This window comes from Galleria mellonella, unplaced genomic scaffold (assembly GCF_026898425.1).
Source record: "Galleria mellonella isolate WM207_F2 unplaced genomic scaffold, CSIRO_AGI_GalMel_v1 utg159, whole genome shotgun sequence".
In the NCBI taxonomy this organism is placed as follows: domain Eukaryota; kingdom Metazoa; phylum Arthropoda; class Insecta; order Lepidoptera; family Pyralidae; genus Galleria; species Galleria mellonella.
In genome coordinates, this window is record NW_026442004.1 from 751,039 (window position 1) to 770,310 (window position 19,272).

The 19,272-nt window shown below is 29.5% G+C and overlaps 1 protein-coding gene and 1 long non-coding RNA gene across 7 annotated transcripts in view; one reads left to right on the forward strand and one right to left on the reverse strand.

The window, feature by feature from the left end:
• The window catches only part of LOC113518855 (homeotic protein ultrabithorax), a 187,446-nt gene that overhangs the window by 6,086 nt on the left and 162,088 nt on the right, over nt 1-19,272 (forward strand). The window lies entirely within an intron of this gene.
• Nucleotides 2,155-19,272, reverse strand: part of LOC128200164 (uncharacterized) — a 95,027-nt gene continuing 77,909 nt past the window's right edge. For 3 of the 5 annotated variants that reach the window (XR_008252573.1, XR_008252569.1, XR_008252570.1), the window contains one exon: nt 16,562-17,665. This is a non-coding gene — a long non-coding RNA (uncharacterized LOC128200164). Of the gene's footprint in view, nt 3,045-16,561; nt 17,666-19,272 lie in introns of those variants that run through there. The other 2 variants (XR_008252572.1, XR_008252571.1) reach the window with 2 other exon arrangements.

Here is a 19,272-nt window from a genome sequence, read left to right on the forward strand (position 1 = left end):
CTTTATTAAAGGGAAATGGGATATTGTAATCACTACCTAGTGGCTTACTTGTAAAATGTTCTGGAGTTAATACTTGATTTTCTTAGTTTTATTTTTATTATTAAGAGACCTTACGTACTAAGTATATTACAATCGCAAACAAATGTAGAGGATAAATCCGTATTTATAACTATTTAGTATAAAAAACTTTAATTTTGCCAAAATCTGTGATTTTCATTCATAAAAACTAAACTACTGATTCGATTTTGAAATAAATTCGATTTAAAAAATCTATGAGCAAATCTGTAAGTATATATATTTTTTTATACAACTTAGAATGGCAAATAAGCTGACGGCCCACCTGATGGAAAGTGGTAACCGTCGCCTATAGACATGAGCAGTACCATGGACATAACAGAGTATTCTGTTTCGCCCATGATACCCCCCCATGCGTTACCATTCCTAAGGACTCAGGTGTTATTCCTCTGTACCCTGTAAATTCACGCCATATCCCACCCTTCAAACCGAAACACAGCCATGCAAACACAACTGCTTCACGGTAGAAACACGAATGGGACAGAGGTACCCAAGTAATCGACTTTTGTACAAAGTCTCCCTCTGGTAAAAGAAAGTATTTTTCAAATCAGTTTACAACTACAACGAGAGTAAAAAGGTAACAAGCATAAACAATGCAACCGAATTGATAACCTCTTTCTTGAAGTCAATTAAAAATATAATAATTGCAACTTACTTTTTTATTTTTAATCTATTATTTTAATTATTTCATTGATATTTATATCATTATGCAACACTTAAGGTTCTTACACTCATTACGTAGTATATAGAACGATGTCCACTAGATGAAGTTACAATCTCAAATTACATGCATACAGTGGATGTAGGTGACTCTTGATGACGATTACGGAGTAGTCATGTAAAGTTGTTTACATAAATAACGGTTTCTTAGTTATAGAGCATGTATATTGCATGCTTCTATTTTTTAATAGTTACTACATTAATCCGAAATAATACTCTGAGATAAATAATTATTAACATTACAATTCTGCTACTTTTAGGATGATCGACCCCTTAACATGCTTACGTGTATGTTTAAGAAAAAAAAAACTGTCACTTATTTTACACAAATATTATTACTTTCTTGTACTTTTACGCTATCATAAGTACCTACTTACATGCAATAAAGTCTTCACTCTATTTAAAAAAATATATAAACTTGTTTACTCAGTTAATTACGTTTAATTAATTAAATATATTATTTATAAACATGATAGCATTGTAATATTAAAATGTTGAATATACATGACATTAAACTGGTTGTTCATATTCAGTTGTCGTGAACATTTTATACAAAATGGTTTTACTGACTCGTCTACTATGACTTTAACAACTTGTAGCATGCGAGTTTATTTAACGTAGACACAGTGGGTTTTGTTAAATTTTAAAATAATTATTTAATTAAAAATAAAACAGTAATTAAATTAATATTTGTATGAATATGACGAAACACTGATGCGATATCGAAATGTTGAATATACCTGATATTGAAGTGGTAGTTCAAAATGTTCAGTAAGTAATCGTGAAAATGGTATATTTTTGTGATTGTACTGACTTGACGCTCTACTCGTACTATGAGTCTACCAAGCTATAGAATGCGGGCGCGCATCCGTGAGACTGTTCATCGTATTGATGGTGGCTCTACTTACCTTTTTAACCGACTTCAAAAAGACGAAGGTTCTCAATTTGGTTGTATTTTTTTTATGCTGGTTATCTCATAACTTCGTGAGTTATATAAGCCTATATAAAAAAATCTTTTTATCTGAAAAGAAAAAAAAACAGATCGTAATTTAGTTTTGAAATTAGAATGACTGGATTTGCCACAAAAGAAGTAGTTTTTTTATGGAGCACAATTCAAAATTATTATATAATTATAATTGAATTCAAACAAATACTAATAATATGCATATCAATATAACAACAGTATGTAATGTCATGTCATTGAATATATATGATATTGATTGGTATAACAATACATTTAATACAAGTGAGATTGTACTGGTTTATTTTTAAAATGTAGGCGCGCTTCCATAGTAAATATAAATATATTTATTATAGTGATAGTGGTTCTATTTACATGTATTAAAATTTATTTATAAATTTAGAATACTAAATAAAATAAAAAATAAACACTATGTCATGATATCATAAATTTTTATTTTGTTTCCATAATATATTTTACACGTATCATATTTGTGTATAAGTTACATAAAAACCACTAGACGGACTTTGATGAAAACTGGCATGGTAACAACTCAATATCTGTTTCGACATATCGGTTGTTTTTTGAAACCTCTAAAATGCCTCAATACTATGGTATAAAAAAACCGTCGCGCGAAGGACGTTTTGAGTACGACTAGTAAAAAATAACTATGAATAACAGTAGGTACGCAATAAAACAATAACATTTTTGTAATCACCGCACAAAGGCAAGTGAAATGTGTATAATAAAAAGGTACGTAACGGGATGTTTAGTTTAGTTGCTCAATAGAAGCATTTTGTAATGGTACCCTAAATTGGCTCGTTCGTCCACCGCACACAATAAAAACAAACATCAATACACACAGAAATATCAGCATAATAGCTTGGTAACAGTCGCAAGCCATAAACTAATAATGGGGGAGATATGTTTTATGGTTTTCAAGTTTTGAATACGTTTAAAGAATGCTTTTTTAATTTTTAGTACAACGCACACCGTCTGTGAGATTGCACGTTTGTTGTGTCAGTAGAAAATTTTTAAATAATTGTGTATTCTATTCTATAATCAATTTTTGAAATTATAACGTCGAAGATGATCCGCTATGTAGGAGGTGCGCCCGCGCTTGTTTCCCGCCAGGTTGTGCGGCGCGCCGTCGGCCATCTTGGATAAAGATCGATCATAGGTGTGCAGCTGTGAAGTGATAAATATAAATCCCGGCTACCTTCTATGTGTGTGTACTTTCTTTTTTATGTGAACTCCATTAGAGAACATTGGCGTACTTCAAACGCATCTGTAAATAGAAGAGTTAATACAATTAGAATTATAATAATTAAATATACTTAATTTATAAATATATTAAATTTTTTAATTGTCGATATGATTAGTGTGTGATGATATAAAACTACAGTATTGAAATATTTTATATATATATATATTTTTTATATTGCAATCGATTTCTGAATGTTCTAAGTAATTAATTTTAAGTACAGTTCTGTACTCATAAGTAGAGTAGATACAAAATAATTGTGTAAAATATTATTAACTATTATTTATATGTATTTGTAATATTTTTTTATAATTTATCTGCCTGTCCTGTAAGAAATCTAGTGTAAGTATAAATAAGCGTAACTATTACTAGTACAGGTATATTTCTTAATGATAACTATAATAATAAAATAATCAAGATGTGTGCCACGAAAAAACCGACTTCAATTATAGCAAAACCAGTTATTTTGATTTAAAAACTAAACTAGTGAATCGATTTTGATAAAATTTCTATGGGACCAATCTATAAGTACATCCTTTCAGATAAAACAGAATTTTCCAAATCGGTTTATAAATGACGGAGTTATGAGGTAACAAACAAAAAAAGAACAACCGAATTTATCTACTTTTTTAAAATCAGTTGAAAATATCAATGTGTTATTTTGTTCTACGCTTAATTTCTGCAAGTCTCTTTTTGTTCTATTTCCTATATGAGACTAGAAATGAACACAGAAACAAAGGTCATTGTTACTATATACGTCAGCATTACTCGGAATGCCGTGACCCGTTCACAATCAGTCATTACGCGTTGCATCGGAAACCATCGGTTAACGTCGATTCTATGGTTTACCTTACTGCAATTTCTCAATTGCTGGACGGTTGTTTAGACGTTTATGCCTTTACACGGTTTATAAATGTTTACTGACAATTTTGTACTTTTATTATTTATTGTTGGGGTAAAAAAATAGACTTGGATATAGAATAAAAAAAAGTGTTCCAATATTATGTTCGAACACACTCATAGGTCTTCAAAAAGCTATAGTATCGAATTAAACTTATTGTGCGCTAGTATGTACTTACTCAAATTATTTTTATAAAACGCTTTCCCATTTTAATATCTCGCTTTTACTAAATGCACTTCTTAACCTACCTCTATAATTTGCCCCGATCGTAGGTACGTAGTCTGTAAAAATGCAGCATTATTACAAGTTGGTCGCTCGGTCAAGCCCTCGGAAACGACAGACTAAAGCTTGCTCTCCACGCGTGCATGACTTTTTTAATTATATTTTTTATATTATTAAATATATTAATATCTAAAATAAGAATATATATACAGGAACGGCTGGTTAGTTTATAAATTGTGAATAAATCGTTTATCTAATTAAAATATTGACGAAATTCATTCTTAACTTAAAAATAATTTATACTCTAAAATTACTTTTAAATATTGTCGAACATTCTACTTATAAAATCATATTTCATTTAATGATATTTATAAACACTTATTTCGTCTCTATATTTTCTGTTATTTTTATATATTTTATTTTTATATATTTATAATTATACTTTATATTTTTATATTAAGATATCTCTTCGAGACTGCTATAAAAACAAAATTTCACATATTCTGCAATATTTATTAAGCTTTCTACCGCTCAGAATGCATAATTGCAAAATTCTCGTTGAACTTGTAGGTATAATGTGATGACATGCCTATAATTATATCCTCTTTGTCTCTTGTATGTAAATAGTATGCATTATTACGAGTTAGTTCGTCGGTCAGTCACTTTAAGATCGTAGGTGCGTTCACCATCACGTTTAGTATTATGATAGTTATTAGGTATAATATAATAATACATATATATAATCGTTATTAACTATTATAGTAATGAATGTGTATCTAATTACTATTTATAACATGTTCCTATTATTTATATTATTAAACGGTTTCAAGTAAATTGATAAATACCATTATTTATGATTAAAATTATACGCTATTATAATTGTTATAAAGAGGTAGGTGTATTTTATTTAATCACATCATGGTTTTATGTTTTTAATGTTATAACTACGGGTATATGAAAAAAAAATATGGGAAATTGCAAGTTGTCGATTAACATAATTCAGCCTGTTTTGTTTTAAACTTGGATGCTCATGTATTTTAATAATATATAAACATCAAGATACATAGCTACGGAACCCTAATAACATTTATTGGTTGTTCTGCTGGTCAAGTTTTAGCAATGATCAGGTATTTCTCTAGGCGGAGTAATATGTTACTTTCAAATGAAAATAAAGCATTTTTTTGTATATTTATTTATGCGATCTATATTATCATATATAGATATATATAATCAATTTATATTTTTAACGGTTAAATATATGTTAGATATTTGGAATCTTCATAATATAGGAGTTTATGTAGAAGCATAACAGTTTTTTAAGTAGTTGTGTCAAAAAAGTACCACGCGACCTAAATCGGAAACATACGCTAGTATTATCTTATGTATCAAAGATTAAAAGTGACAGTCTAGATTAAGGCTGTTATTCACTGGCGTCGAAGCGAAACGATAATTCTCATCGTCCTTATAATTATAGTTTCGCTGCACTTGGACAGCAGTCCTGCTATGTTTGAAGCCTGTGCGGTAATTAATTGTTGCACGATACCCCACACTGGAGGTGCCCGCCAGACTGGATTTGAATACTCAAGTAGGCTGTAAAACATCCAATGGAAACAGTTTAAAACGATAACTGAGATTTCTTATCGAGCGAACTGCAGCTTAGTGATGAAGTAAAAATTAAAATTATTAATTAAAGTAAATTTTAATAAAATACTTGTAGTGCTTTTTCGATGGGTTCACTGCCCTGAATCGGTTATATCTTATTACTGTGCGAATTTTGTGAAATTTCTTATTTTTTTTAGTAATATTTATTTTTATTTTATTTATTTATTATTTATATTGTATATTGGTTGTAATAATGAGTTTATAATATTATATGAAAATATAATATATATCAGTCTATGGGGAGGCCTATTTGAGCAGTGGACGGGTAATAGCTAAGATGATGATGATGATTATATGGAAATAATATTATGAACAATTTAACCAGTTTAGGTTGTATGCAAGTGCGTAATCGGTCACTATTGACATTCTATTATAATCATCATATTTTCAGCTGTTAATAAACATCGAATATAAACCGTCTCTGTAAGGAACGGTCATGACATCAGCAACTGTAATTCGTGATGTTTTTATTCTATCTAATAGAAGTAAAATGTAGCAAAAAAAAAAATTTCTAACGTTTGTAGAATATTTCCTGGAAACGAAACTTGATATATGTTTTAGTTAATACTAATTAATAATAAATATAATGTGTACACAATTTATTAATAGATGTAATATGCGAAACAAATAGGTAGATACTTGGTAATATAACTGTCATTTTATTTTTTTCATCATATAAATTAAATTAACAAATAAACATACAAAAAACCATAGAGGTTTGTCTGTTATGTTATACATTATGCTTACTACAAAATATATAAAAACATGGAACATGCATATAACAATAACATGTATACATGTATGCGTATACAACACAACAACTTTATATGTATTATTACACACACATTTTCTTAAAGAAATGTTAATTTTAAATAATTTTTAAATACACATTAATAATCACACCAAACACGATGGAACTTTTGTCTGTACACCAATCTAAAAGCTCATAACAGAGATAATCGTTTATTTGCCAGTTTCGTACAAGAATATTTCCATACTCCAGATCTAGATTTTCTGTGCCTGCACCTTTTGTCTTTTTTCTGTGCCTTTTTGACCTTTAGGATACAAAAAACACGAGATTGTTAAAATAACCGCGGCATTTAAGAGTGAAATTACACGAACTAATTTTCGCGAGCTAACCCGTTCTTAGTAAACTATTAAACCATATTTAATTCTACATAAACAGTGCACGGTAACATACACTCCTTATAAATAACTGCGTCATACTAGCCTTTCATTCGGGACAAAAATCTTAATGCAAACAAGGAAATTTAATTGTTATTACGACGCCGTGAAGGTACGTTTTTCGGGATCTCGTTATTCTTTTACATTTTTCCACGTAGCACTTTGTGTGGACCTTATATAGGTGGTATTAAAGTTTGTTATTGCATAACATGTAACGTATTTAAAACGTTTCGAAGTTATTTCTCTGACGTAGAGGGCTTCGTGCCGAAACTAGCGTTTTACAGAACAATGCATCTTCTTTTTAAACTAAGTCGGTTAATAGTGTTGCTTCTATTATAACGCTCCTGTAACGTTGGTTTTATGTTACTCGGCTATTGTTTGCGTACAAATAACATTATTTCATGTTTGAATGACATTAATTGCCTATTTATGACAAAACAATAAACTGAAGTTAATTTAGTTTTCATAACGCCATTAAAACGTCTATTTATTGCAATAAATGAGATTAATCTGTTGCAATTGATTACATTCGTATAAGTAACTAGTTTATTTCTAAAGTTGAGTTTATTGTCATAATCTCATCGGAAATATTTACATCTTAGAAATGTTAATATAATTGTAAGGGAAGATGAGTGGTATTTTATATCACACGCGTGGTTTACTAGAGACAGAATTATAAAACTATGAATTATAGTATTGTGAAGAATCCACTATATTCGAAAAAAAATAAATAAATATGCTTATTGACGTATCCAAGGAGGGCCGGTTTGGCCATGGCCAGCCTAGAATTGTCTGGTGACTGGTGTCCACCATAGGATCCAAATAAAGTTTTGCAAAGACATGTCTAAGAATACATTTTTTAAGGGGTCAGATCCACTCTGCGAAATAATCCTTAAGACGCCAATAATTAAGGTACATTACATGAAATGTAAAAACGGATATAATATCATTTAAGATTATATATGACAATATTAGCATGGGATCAACGTGGAAATACAAATTATCATACTAATTGCAAAAATAATTATCAAAATTTATTTAGAATTCGCAAGATATCGTGGAATATACTAAAACTGTATTCCACGTTATGTAACGGTTTACATAAAGGGAAATTTTATTCGCAGATGAAATGTCTATCTTTTGCATAGGTTTTATTTGTGAAATTTGGCGAGTAGGGTCACTGATACTTTGATGGGGTGCATTTACCTTTCTTTTATTGTACTCTCGCTACCTCTTAATTATCCTTGGTCAATCAATACTCATGTTTCAGTCCGTAACAAATCTGACGATCGGTCCCGCCACTCAGAGATTAGTCTCGGTACTCGTTCTAATGACCAATAAAGTTTATCACACCATTTCGGTAGGAATCTTGATAATTATTCAACCATAAAATTTTATAGCAATTTCGATTGTTGATGTTTTATCGAGTAGCTTTGGTGAAAGCCAAAATTAACCTTTCGTGTCACTTGTGTAACAAAAATATAAACAATAAGTGTATACTTTTTAATGAAAATAAAAGTCTATGGCGATGTTATCTGAATATGGAATATTGAAATCGTTTAAAAAGTAATAACATAGAAACTCGGCGGGAATCGAACCGAAAGGTTGCGCCGGCGCCGTTATCCATGATGTATGGGCCCCACCAGCACATTCAACTAATAAACCCTTCTAGTTTAAGGATACACACTACGAAGTATACCTGTCTCAGTCTGTCATACATAATTTTTATAAAATGCCACACCGTTTCAATGATATCCATTCATTTGCGATTCATGGTTTGGTTACAAAAAAAAGTAATTAGAATTAGTTATATCATTATATGCGTCGTTATATTACATTTATTTTGTATATTCACTCGTTTTTTGTTCCACATTCGCTAATAAGCTCGTAAAAGAATGTCTTAATTGGTTGTACACTTGTTCATACACGAATTAGTGTAGTTGTATCACCAAGTGCCGCTTCGAAGCACACCATTTTAACAACCTTGAAAATCGTTTATTTAAAATTGTAATATTTAAAGAAAGAGACGGGTATAGTAATCTCGGTGCTACCGCAGTCTAATGGGCGACTAAACCAAGGCCTGATAATCGAAAGACTAGCTCCGGTTAAACGTTACATGCGGGTAAAAAAAAACGACGTTTCTATTATAGTGACCAATTTTTTATTAACGTCTACTGCCGCAGGACTACAATCGTAAATTATAATTTATTGATCCACAGGATCACGAAATTAAGATATCCACCTTTTCGTATCTAAGGCGGTGTTCTTTGAGATACAAAATTTTGTAGTCCTTTTAGTGTAGTGTTGATTGTCGAATATGACGGACGTTCGTACTAGAACAAGTGAGTACAATTGTTTGAGTGATACGTTAATAAAATTTTGTAGAAAAAAATACCAATATATAAAACTGAAGCGATATATCGCATTGTTTAGGCATCGTGACGTAATGTGACCCACCACAGATCAATTTGGTGCCGGCGTTCGATCAAAGCGTCTCGAGGATGCGAAGCGATGCGGTACACGTAGCGTCAATTTACGTATCGAAATCAGCATAGTCGCAGCCGATTTGATTTCCGTTCAAAATGGCAGCTAAGCGTGACAGTGAATCACCTTCCTAACCTGCGAAAAAGAAGCAACTGTTTTAGAACAGTTTAATCCGTGTATTTGTGTAACTGACATTATTAACAACAATTGCTTTTACTTTTTCACACGCATCACGTGAGATGTGTTTCGTTGTCGCCTCACGAATGCTGGAATCATCGACTTCTGTGCAGAATTTTGATGAGAATTTCCTTCTGTGATGCACTTCCAATACATAATACATTATGCGGGCCGCACTCATGTTTACAACGGAAAGTACAATCGCGGACTGTGTCTTAAACATTTTATAATGTGTTTTAAATTACTTATGAAAATATAAATTGTATTGTTAGAATTGTGGCGTCTAAAAAGTATACGTGATATGGTGATAAATTTTTTTGGGATATTTATAGTTTTAGAACATATATAGTTGTGAAATATTTCAGCAACCTTAAGGTAATGTCGAGTGATTATGAATGCGAGCGCACGTAGCCGCCGCGCGGAAAATATGTCTCCACAAACAAAGTAGTACCAAACACGGCTCTTTAACGCTTTGAATAAGTGTCCAACAAAACCTGCACCGGCATAAATGCAAGAGAACCATTGAATATAGCATATTATATTTCCTGAATATATTATAGTAAACAGGAATTAGCTTAAAAAGTTTCAATAGTTAATATATTTGTCAAGTTATGAATTTTAATTTATTTTCTGATACCATAACCGACAATATGTATAAAATTTATGAGATTTTACTGTGCCGTATAACATATTTCTTTAAAATAGAAATAAGTGCTAAGGTCTATCTTTATTTACATATTACATAATAATTTATAATTACGAAATACAATATTATATATAATATTATGACTATAATTTTTAAACTGTCTCAAAAATTTTTATTTAATAATAAATTGGAAAACAGCTAATTACGAACGCAAATCTTAAAAAAACGTAAATAATACTTTATATAAGATAAACTAAAGTTCGTTTTTAATTAATTTTATCGATTATATTTTAAGTTTTGAATCATATAAGTAATAAACACGTGATCAGGTATATTCATTTTTTTTGCTTAACTTAAATATATAATGAAATTGATAATTTTTGTCATATTAATCATTAAAATATGTTTTAAGTGTATGACCGCACAGCTAAATTAGATTATATAACCAAATTTACTTAGAATATATAAAATTTTCAATTAGTCATTAATCTGCAAGTTCTGGATTTTAAAGGAGAATTCAATTGCTTCACACTGCTATTCCTAAGTTTCCTAATTCTCGGAGTTCAGTCTATCCAGTGCGGCTGGGGCGGTGACCTCCGCCCTTCCTGGCCCATTGACCCGCTCTGAAACTCCTACTTGGGCGACTAACAGCTATTTTCGTGTGAAATTATTTGGATGATAAAATTCTGATATAAATAAATTATTGTTAGTCAAATTATATAAGGTAATGCACATATTACACGCATGTCTCCCGTTGGGATAGGCAGGAACAATAGAATACAATAAAACATAAAAAAATAATAATTAACAATAAAAAATAAACAATAGGGGACCAAATACAACAATTTATTATTCATAATAATTTCATTTCGAATAGCTATGATCCATATTTGTCAATAACAATTAACTTAAGATTACAGTTATATACTTGATTGTTAATAGCTTTGCTAGAGTGTATCAAGTTTTTTTTTTTTATTTTTTAAATATGTCTCATTTAAAAAAGATTGTACTCGACAAGATTGTTATGGCTGACCTTGGCAACACTATAATTTTCGATTCAGAATCGCGATAAAAATCTTTATAAAATATATTATGTTCAATGTCAAGGGATTAACACTTAATTACGCTAATGTTATTTGACTTTTAATAAATTATTTGTTGAAACTTGCACGACAGAATTAAACCGTAAATTTTGTTTTGTCCATTTTTACTATTTAAATTTAATAACGGGTGTCAAATGTTTTTGTTTAAAAGTAAGTTTATATACAGGAAAATTATTTATTAATCCTCCTATAAATTCTTCGCCCAACAAATTCCATCACCAACAATAAAAAAAAAAAAGAAAAGATAACACATGTAAATGTAGAAGTTAATCATAAATAGATAAAATCGAAAATTATTAACATCCTTCTATGGAAAAATTCTATTGATATGAGACTTTAAAATAAAAAAAAATTCTTTGTGGAAATATTTAGTTTCATTGGTTGAACTTTGTATATGTAATCAGTTTACATTATAATCTAGATGATTAAACGAAAAATGTAAACCAGTTGTAAATACTATCTAGTTATAGTGATATTATTCGTGAAACTGAATAGCTTTTCCTACTAAGTTTCAAGGGGGAAAACATCTTGTTTTACCCTTAGAACTCATGTAGACAAAGGTTGTAAGTATTCTTTAATTTTTCATAAAAGCGTCACAATAAATTTAGAATTATTTACTAATATAAAAGTATATGCATTATGTATAGAATAATCTTAATTAACATATTCGTAACATCAAACATTATACGAATTATTCATTAGCGACAAATCAGTCCTCAATGACGTTTTAATTTTGTTTCATTTCGCGTCCTTAAGCTGGGTGCACATCGGTAGCAGTTGAATTAAGATAATGTTCACACCTGCCCGGGCTGTATAAAACGTCACATTGTGAGTTCAGCGCAGTTACGACGGCTGTTTACGATTTAGCTTCGGCGGTCACAGCGCCCGGTTGCGTATAGAATCACTAAACGAATTTGTTTTATTAATTTATTATTGTTTATAGCAAAATAATATAATTTATTATAATTAATTATTTGCTCTTATTTATTAGAAGCAATTTTTTTTATTTATTAATATGTACATGTATACTTACTACTGTAATAGGTATTATATAATTAAATATATAAAATATTTGTTGTAGTTAAAATCTAGTTACAATTATTTAGAAATGTAGAACTTTAACAAAGTTTTATAAATAATTAATTAATACGTGTGTTTTCATGAGCCAATTGTTTATAATTTCTTTATATACTTAATATTACATGTATTATAGGCTGAGGTAAATATTAATATAATATATAAATAATTTACCGAACTGTAAGACAGTTATAGAAGCTAATTTGTAGACAATAATAAGTATTGTTTAAATGGAATTTAATAAATTTTATACAGATCGAGTTATATACACTTCCCTATATTATTGTATTCAGAACAATAATAATGGTTATACTATTTGTATAAATGATACATAAATAAAGTATATACTCGTAGATAGTCATTATAAAATGTCTTGCGTGAGAAAACCGGATAAGATCAATATTTCATCAACAGTTACCAACTCATTATGGATAGGAATTTATACTAAAATTGGGGACATGCCAACACCACAAATAGAAATTCAACTGTAGGTCCGTATGACGTAACCGTAATAAATTATGTGGCAGGTAGATATAGATACCTACATGAGTGGAAAGTTTTAATTAGGACACTTCAGGTCACTGTAGAAATAAATACATTAGATGGCTCTATTTCTGGTTATAATAAAGGTACGCTACTCATTTATTGTCAGGCGAGCCGTATATTCGTTTGTAACGATCACAGTGCAAAAAAATTAAAATAATAGATTTAACAAAATGATTTTAATGGAATTTACGATATAAATTTGATAAAAAAATATAAATATGCAATCATAAGTATTACGTAGTACCTACCTGTGCTTTCTGTCTACTTTATGCAGTAATTTATTATAAAAACACATTATCTCTTGTTAAAAATAAAAGTTATAGATTAATAATATCAACAATGTAATGAGTTAATCTGTGTTGATTAGTATGGATGAAATAGGTAGATATAGATATAGGTAGACTAGTATAAATTTTGAGTTACAATGGTAAAAGGTAAAATATAAAATATGGTTTTGGTACGTAAAGCAACAATTTTTAAACGACATCTTCTGTTATGGTACCTATATGACTTACTAACATGGTTTATTATTAGCTTCAGTTTAATAATTTTTACATATTTTTTTCGAATTAAAAAAATAAACAGGTATTAGAATCTTTAGGCACAGGCCACCAGTGTGCGTCGCGTTTTATAGCGGCGCGCCGCTCAGTAACCACGCGGTCCCTTCTTTTTATTGCGGTTCTGTTTACAACATATTTTATAGGATCAGCTGTTTGAGTGCGTCACTACAGCTGTTAGAAGACGAATTTTATAAGATTTCCCATTTTACAATCAATTACTTTAAATGTTCTCTAGAATAATTAAACCGTTTTCCCATCCTCTTACAATTTCTATCAAGTAGGTAGCTACTGGGGGATTTACTCACTTAATATTATGATTATGTATTTTTACTTGTAAAATCTAAATATATGGGTAAGGAGAAGGGATTGTTGGGAACGGGGACTACCGGCCTCATTGCTGGCCATAAACCTTAGATCGACGTAGTTCACTTTGGAAACTATCGTAGTTAATTCGGTGTCTAACACAGTTGATTTTATTCCCGTCTATCACCACCCACTTGTATCCATTGGTGGGGTCGTTATTTCATTTTCGTCCCAAAAAAATAATGTAGATATATATGTACTTCAAAAAAATATATATATCTTTGCAAATTTGTAAAGACCAAAACCGGTATTTAGTTTTTATTCAGTAACTGTTAGCGAGTAGTTGTGTAATTACAGTCTTTATTGCGATCTCGATGAATATGGAACGTGCCCTATTGAAATAGGTCATAAATATACTTTACCGCATTTATGTGGCTTTTAATTGAATTTTTAATACCGCATTAATTTAGTCTCGCGTGTTTGACGTTTATTTATTTTTTTATTCTAAGTTAGCGTTATAGTTTTACAAATTATTATGGGGACATTTATAAATAAAAATAACATAATGTATTGTAATGTCAAAGAATTAAATATAATGTAAATTTGAAGACACAGAATTGCAGAAAATAAAGGAAATATTTAGCAATGATTTATTGTTTTTCTATTATCATCATCAATATCATGGTGTCAGCCGTTAGACTGCCAAATCAAATGCATTGTGGAAGTTAGTAGATGCAGATGGCTCAGGGCTATTCCTTTTCTATATTTAAACATTATTTGACTTTTTTATATTGGTCTATTAATTACTTCTTATAGTATATTTAATTATAATGAGGCATAATTAATAATAATAATAATAATATTTTTTTATTTGGAACAAAAACATTGGTTACAATATTATTGAAAAACGATGATATCCGCGGAAGTATAAAACTGTGTCGCGAATATTAACATTATAAAATTATAGATATTTACATAACATATTTTAAAAAAATTAAACAATACGACAGCCATTCTATACGATTTACTAACATATATAAATTATATACAGGCAACAATTATAAAGCTAATATATTTTCCTTAACCTATTTATTTACGTTGATTTGTATTGGTTATATTTCTGCGATATTTTTAAAATGCAATCTCAGTTTTTGTTATGAAACATTATTTTTTTTATATTTTTATTTTAAAGAGATATCATATTTTTCCTTACACCTATGTTCAGAAGTAGACAGTTAATGGTTGATATAATGATGATTACGTCATTATATTTTCACTCTCTAGGATAAACAAAATCGAGACGCTAGTTTATTACAAACCAATATCTTATTACAACCAATTTTTTTTTGTATTACTGTAGAATATAGAATTAAACGACTTTTTAATACGTAAATGCTCTGCTTTGCACCTTATTGTAATAAATAGTGAACAATAATGCTGCAGGATTCGTTTAAAATATTTATTTTTAAAGGTGCACCTCTAATAAAATAACAGGTAATATGAACTTTTTATTTTACTATTGAAAGCTTTATTGTTTTATATCCAAAAAAGTCGTTGCACAAAGTTTTACTGACTTGTATAATTGTAAAGTGGACACCTTTACAACATTTTATTTGTCAATAACATAATAGATTTTGTAGAACACGTATTTTGTGAGAGTTTAAACATTTAAAAAGTTGTCTTTATGTTTTGCTTTAGATTTAACGTCAGTTTGAAGTCATAAATATAGTTTTATTTTTAGTTGTATCAATAGTAAATTATTAAAATTTATTCATCATTAGTCAATTGGATTATGTTTTGTTATAATTTATATCCACTCTAAAATTGTATGCAAATTACATTTTTTATATACCACTGAGGTGGCAAACAAGCATACGGCCCATCTGATGGTAAGCGGTTATCGTAGCCTATGAACGTCTCCAATACCAGAGGTATTACGCGCGCGGGTCGACACCCTGAATAAACCTCTTTACCCCCCCCCCCCCCCTTTGAATATAACTTTAGTTTATTTAAAATTATTTTATTTATACTTTATTGTACACAAAAAATTACACACATATAATTTACTCGTATATTAAATAAAGATGTACAAAAGGGAGCTTAACTCCGCACGAGTTCTCTTCCAGCAAACCTTGAATCATTCATATTAATAGAATTATTTATAGTAAGTGTACAATTAAATTATATATAAGTATGGTACCTACGTATACGTATATAGACGCCTCTAAATTATTTGTTTAAAAAAAATATAGGTAAATGAACTTTTGATTGATTGGTTTACGACTTTTTTGGCTATTCATTTGTGAAGGTGGTGTACCAATGAGAGATGATTAGTAAAGATGCAGTTAGTCAGTTTTTTTTTTTAATGAGCAAGTATGAAATAGTACCCTACCTGCGCTATCGACATACGTTGGTGTGGGGCAACAGTGGGGGATGATAGATGTGGATGAAACAGTCCGTTGGCCAATTGTGAATAAGTCATCAGTTAACCATTGCTATTTCCAAGGAGACTACACGGAGGTAGATTTGATAGACATTCATACACACCAAAATGACAAAATAGTATTTAGGTAATCAAAACTCGTATCATACACGGCCCCCATCATACTTCTTTTGTTTAACTCCAACGTTTTGTCTTTTTTATATTAAAGAAATATTATAGCTTGTAATCTAAACAAACGTACATTTGTAACTACTTTGAAAATAAATTGATAATACATATGAATGTAGACAGAGTGACTAGACAGGATAATATTTAGACCCTCTTAAATGCTTTAAGAGAAAGATAAATTAATAGCAGCTAAAATAGAGATACAAATACCATTTAAGATTAAAAATAATAAATGCGATATAAAAATATTATTTACATTCATATTGCAGTTGGTTTCTTAAAAGAAGATATTATTTATTCGTGGCCTATCTGCTTGATTTTAACTCTATAATTTAATTTCGTAATAAACGTTTAGATCCGGCACTTTCTCGAGGTAACCGGGCAACATTATTATGTATTAGTTAATTATTAGATAAAGCGGAGGTGATCATTCAAAATCCATTAATTTCTAAGTGTTCATGTACTTTTTGAATTAAGATTTATCACATAAAACTGTGCCAAGTAATTTGTACAAAGTTATTGCTTCATACGTTATGCGTATTATTGCAGTGCGTATGCGCAGAGATTATATTAATTGTGACCCATTTAACAGTATTACCTGTTTTTGCTAAATTTCTTTTATCATAATATTTGAAAAGTTCTAATATAGAGGTACAGGATATTATGGATCAATAATTTGGGCTCGGAATTTAGATGACTTGCATAAACAAAAAAACAGTAGTTTGAATGCAGTTTTGGTTATGCAGATTGTCTTGATTTAGAATCGAAATAGGTATCTAACTAAATATTTATGACGCGTGATTTAAGTGTTACCGTGTACATAACATTACTAATTTATCAGGTATGTATGAATGATATTATCTATAACGCTATGTCTACACGAGACGGTAATTGGATTACATTTAAATTCCATACGTCAGCTCACGTGGCCGTGGAGTTGCGTTTGCGCAGAATTATTGAAACCGCGACAGTCTCCGCACATCATAAATCGCTGGCTGCGTCGCCCCATTGTTCCTGCAGATGTCAAAGATCAGTAATTTGCCATTGTGAGACCAGGGGCGGGCTTGACTGTGCCGCACTGATACATTGCAACTCTTTAAGATATATCGCTCCGGTAGATGTTCCGTGGACAAAAACGTGATTTATTACGACTGCTTCGGATGTTTTCCTTGAAAAAAAAAAGCGCAATATTAGTAAGCATCGTTAGTATAGTAGCTAAAAACAACTAAATGTTAGTAATATATGTTACTAATAATTTATTAATATGATCACTTTGAATATTTCATCATATACTATTTGGTGGGCATGTATAATAAAATCTTTTCACAGTAGTCAGCTGCGAACAGATTTATGATACTTGTATATACTGGTTTACATGTATCACCAGACAATAACTTAGGTCGATGATATACGTAAACCAATACATATTTATAGAACAATGTAAATATAAAATAACTACGCACAAACATTGTAAATAAACAATGATTAAGCCGGTTTTATTGTTTACGTGTTATATTCAATTAGATTAAATAATTTCTTCTGTTTTTATTACTTAGGTGTGCTCCATTTTATGATGTAAAACATGAATATACATATTTTTTTTTATATTATTTTATGGACTTGTGTACCTTTTATGGCAAAAATAGTAATTAACAAGTGTAGATACAGTAATTACTAGATACGTGAAATTTGTCGTGTGAGACAGAAAATTAAAAATTAACTACCACGTTAAACTAGGTATATACAGTTAAGTCAACATTATATGCTTACACAGTAACCTAATATAAGTCACTCTAAAACACTGTGTTATCATAAGATTGTAAACCCCTTAAGGAAACTAAAAATTGTTTTTAATTTTATCAGATTTTAGCAAAAATTTTAACAAATTTAAATTACAGATACTTCAACAAAAATATAATTTTACGATTGATATTTTAGTTCATTATAAAAACCAATAATAATAACACTTTTTTATTATTTATAAAAATGGAACAATAGTCTAAATACATTTTTCTAAAGTTGAAAAATAAGTGACATTTGTCAAATTAACCAATATATATAAATATATATTGATATGTATGTAATTTATTTTTTTTATCCCTCAAAATAATCTATTGTACCTAATAAAATATTTACATGTCATGTATTTGGTTCTTTTATTGTTATTATATGTATTAAATATTAAATTATTTACTTCATTTACATAAGTATAAATTGGGCATTTTGCCTACTGTTTAAAATAATGTAGTAAGTCACAGGTTTTTACATGTTTTATCTAAAATGTCAACAAAAATATCAATATTGGACTATCAGATATTGATATATTATTTATTTATTTGTTTTTTAATGGCTACATTAGAAAAAATGTTTACTACATACTGACGAACTTAATGCTATATAGCATTCTATCCGAGTCAATCTTTGCAAGAACAGAAATGTAAATTATGCGGTGAAAATATTATAAAATTGGCATCAGTAAATAGTTACAAACATATCTATACTGATTCTATTGTTGACTATATTTTTCTAATAAATATATATTTTTTCTTCCTCATGTTCTACAATTTCTTCTAAAGAATAATTTAGATAGACGAGTTTACCCATCGATTGTAAGTAAAGTGGTCCCGTTAACTTGTAACCTGAGGCGTCTATAGTCAGTTATTTAGTAAATATCGACAATACCTCGACACGGGTGGATTCTCTATTACCGGAATATTTTTATTAGACGAAATTATGAAAATATCAATCATAATGGTTTTAGAGAACAGCCACTTA